Source organism: Rhinatrema bivittatum, unplaced genomic scaffold, assembly GCF_901001135.1.
Source record: "Rhinatrema bivittatum unplaced genomic scaffold, aRhiBiv1.1, whole genome shotgun sequence".
Lineage (NCBI taxonomy): Eukaryota > Metazoa > Chordata > Amphibia > Gymnophiona > Rhinatrematidae > Rhinatrema > Rhinatrema bivittatum.
The window spans coordinates 119683-123751 of record NW_021820920.1 but is presented as its reverse complement, the minus strand read 5'-3'; the positions used below and the strand labels follow the sequence as shown (position 1 = coordinate 123751).

The 4069-nt window shown below is 39.6% G+C and overlaps 1 long non-coding RNA gene across 1 annotated transcript; it reads left to right on the top strand.

Annotated features, from left to right (window-relative positions):
* Positions 1-3034: 3034 nt before the first annotated feature.
* On the top strand, positions 3035-3799 carry LOC115082293. The gene is made up of 3 exons (XR_003854124.1): positions 3035-3103; positions 3235-3301; positions 3410-3799. It is a non-coding gene; the product is annotated as an uncharacterized LOC115082293 (long non-coding RNA).
* The last annotated feature ends 270 nt before the right edge of the window (positions 3800-4069 follow it).

The following is a 4069-nucleotide window of genomic DNA, read 5'->3' as shown; positions in this document are numbered from 1 at the left end:
TGCATTAAGGGCTTATCGCATGAGTTAATGGCCCTTTTCGCCGTAGGTGAAAGTGCATTTATTAATGTACAAATGTAGAGAAGTGCTGAACAGATTAAAGTTACTGGCTCGTTCGGTCATGTTTTCCCTTTCTTGGGTCATTTGCGGGGGCACTGGGAAAGCTGTGTCTTGTGGTCCTCCTTAGAGATGGTCTTTCAGAGGGCGCAGGACCCAGCTCTTCAGGCAGGTGGGTCTGGCAGGTTGGGAAGGCACTGCTGGTGTTGCTGGTGTTGGCTGTGGCTGCCAAGGGGACATTCTGGTGAGCAGCTCCCTCCATTTCCTGTCACAGGCCCCTCAGTTCTTCCCTTAGAGCCTGTCCCTCTTCCTATACTACCTCCTGCAGGTCGTGGAGTTCGGGACTCAGTGTTGTCACTTCCTCGCGGACTCAGGCATTCATGTCTATGAGGAGGTGCTCTGCTGGCCTGGCCTCCATCTGTGGGTGCTCAGCACCCTCCTCCTCATTGAGGAATTCAGGCCAGCTTACTGCTCTTCCTCCACTGGATCCTCCTGCATCTCATCCTCTGGCTCCTCCTATGACTTGCCAGATGGTTGTGGTAGCTGTTCTCCTATGGGTGGCCCTTCCTGTAGCTTGTCCTCCTCCTCCTCCTCCTTTTTTTTGGGCATTTGTCATATGCAGTGACATGACCTTTGCAGGCCGCTTGACCCAGCCTGTTCCTCATCTCGGTTCCCTGCAACAGTGAACATGGTACATGTTTTAGTTTCACATCATAGGTGTGTAAGTTTCTAAAGAATTTCTATGTTAACAATTAGTATAGTCCCCAATTCCTCTTTCAGCACCTCCTGATACTCCAGTGAAAATATAAACCATGTACCTCTTTCAATCACAAGCTGTTTCTCAGCCCTTCTAGCTGCTGAGGTCACCGACTATCTGCATACAGTCTTTTAAAGGGTTGCTTATTGGCTCAAGATGGGGTGCTCTGTAAGCTCACCTATCACATGTAAGCATTAGTTGAATAGTAAATGTGCCAATGAAGAGTCCATTTAGTTGGGTCCAGAGGTGAGAGGATAGTAGACAGCACTAGATAATGTTTTCATACAGTTATGGAAACAACAAAAAATATACCATGTACCTATCTACAACTAAGAAGGCATGCCCTCTATATGTAGACCATAGCTCCTACTATAATATTATACTACAGACAGCAAACACCTAATATCCATCTTATACTGCAGTGTCCTACATTAGAGACCCAATGCTCTGCAGCCAAGGGGTGAATCAAGCTCTTCTCTGTGGGCACATGTGCCCTACATCATTATAGTAGAAGGACCTGATATTGCCACACTAACTATAACAACTAGACATAACATCATATGGGTAACCCACAGGTATAAATCGTATGAATAAATAATATATAAATACCTGTGTATAATTTAACTCAGTTTTATTATTGCTCTTTTAATTTAACACATATACAATTCACAATTTATATTAAAACCAATATTATCACTCATACCACATTCACACATGCACATTCACATACCACAAAAAAGATATTGCACCTAATTCTAATACAATAATTCACCTATTACCAACATATTAAAATACATCCTACATTATTACAATCAGAAAGCACCAATTTTATATTGTATATTCCATTTATCATCCAACCCACCCTTATTTCTTATTAATCTCTCTCTGAATATCCTTTTAAACAACTCCCTCTCAGTTCCCTGTTGTATTCAATACTTTATTATAAACTCCCGACGAAAAGCTTCCGTTTCACCAAGGAGGTTTCCTCAGGGGATCGTTATCCACTCGTTGCTTTCATTAGAAAAGCTGGGAACTTTCACCTGAGACGTCTCAAGGAGAATATTCCAATCAGTCAATTTTTGAGATTGAGAAGATTGTGTACTACAGTAAATGAATTCAAACTGAAATCGTTAGAGCTAGTTGACAGATTTATGGAAAGGGGTTATAAGAGGAAGATTGTCAAAAAAGCATACAAACGGGCGCTTTATGCGAACAGAGAGAACTTATTGATAACTGGCGATAAAACTCCATTGACTAGGATGGTATGCGCGCTGCCTTTTTCCCATCAAGTGAAACAAATCAAAGATATAGTATATCAACACTGGGCTATTATTAAAGATGATGGAGTGTTTAAGGAATTTCCTATTTTTGCTTATAAAAAAAGACGCTCTTTGAGGGATATGTTAACCTCCACGATTTTGCCCATACCAAGGTTATTATATGATCGGAAGGGTCAATATCAATGTGGACATTGTATAGTATGCCCCCAGGTATACATGACAATTTCTTTGATAATTCCATCTACAGGTCGTATATATTATTTGCCTAGGCAATTTGATTGCGAGTCAGCTCAAGTTATTTATGTGATTCTATGTCCCTGCGGGTTGTACTACATAGGGCATACAAAAAGAAAATTGAAAACGAGAATTATTGAGCATCTCAGTAATATACGCACACGGAGAGAAAATGCCCCGTTGGTACAGCATTGGCGGGAGAAAAAGCATGAAGTTCAGGATTTAAGATTCTGTGCCCTTAACCAAGTAGAGCTAAGTAGAGGAGGTAATATATCAACAGTACTAACGAAGAAGGAACAGCGATATATATTCCAGTGGGGGACATTGACTCCTGGTGGTTTAAACTCAGAAATAGAATGGAATGCGTTCCTTTAGTGTGGTTATAGCTATCTTGTGTTGGGAGGTGGAGCTTGCTGATGGATTGAAAATCAGGTGGTGCAGTGGTATCCAATACAAGAAAGAGGAGGGATATTTAAAATATAAGGGTGTGGATAGGAAGTAGTGCGCATTCGCGGCGTTTTGGAAAAATGGAGTACTCTGGACGGCATATTTGATGGTGAGCTGACTTTGTTGCTTAATATAGACGAAGTGTTAAGTAAAATGCTAGTTACTAGTAGTTATAAGAATTACTATGTATTATAGATGGGAATGCAGCATGGTAGCCAATAGAGTTTGAAGGTATTTTGTCTGAAGGTGTGGAGTGAAAGCGGCGGTTTTGAAGACGTATGAAGCAGTGTTGTCTAATAAGGATTGAGGTTTGAAAACGCCGACTTATGAAGTGAGTGATGTTTAACATAGGGGTGAAAATAAATTCCCCCGGGCAGGTTAGTATATATGTAAGAATGAAGTTTAACGGAGTTGTGTGGCATTCAGTGGTGGATTAATGCCTTTTTTCTGATGGATTGGTAGGTTGTGCAACAACGTGGAAAATAATTCACAATAGCAATGTTAAGGAGTTGTACGGAGTAAAATAGAGGTAAGCATTCCGTTGGTTTCAAGGATAGTGACTGGATAAATAGTTTATCTTTAAATTTAAATTTAATACATTTTTTAATTATTAATAATTAAACATTTATGTATTTAGGATTGTGTTTTATCACAGACGGCACAAGCAACACGCACCCTATGAATTATATAGAGAAGTTCCCGGCTTTTCTAATGAAAGCAACGAGTGGATAACGATCCCCTGAGGAAACCTCCTTGGTGAAACGGAAGCTTTTCGTCGGGAGTTTATAATAAAGTATTGAATACAACAGGGAACTGAGAGGGAGTTGTTTAAAAGGATATTCAGAGAGAGATTAATAAGAAATAAGGGTGGGTTGGATGATAAATGGAATATACAATATAAAATTGGTGCTTTCTGATTGTAATAATGTAGGATGTATTTTAATATGTTGGTAATAGGTGAATTATTGTATTAGAATTAGGTGCAATATCTTTTTTGTGGTATGTGAATGTGCATGTGTGAATGTGGTATGAGTGATAATATTGGTTTTAATATAAATTGTGAATTGTATATGTGTTAAATTAAAAGAGCAATAATAAAACTGAGTTAAATTATACACAGGTATTTATATATTATTTATTCACACTAACTATAAGCCATGTCGAAACACTAGGACAAGGTATTTTATACATAATACTCGCTGTGCTGCTTTTCTGGTTGAGAGGTGTCCAGCTTCCCCACCCCAGTCATAGCGGACTCCAAAATGGTGGACAGCACCATCCGTTCTGCTGCTATCAG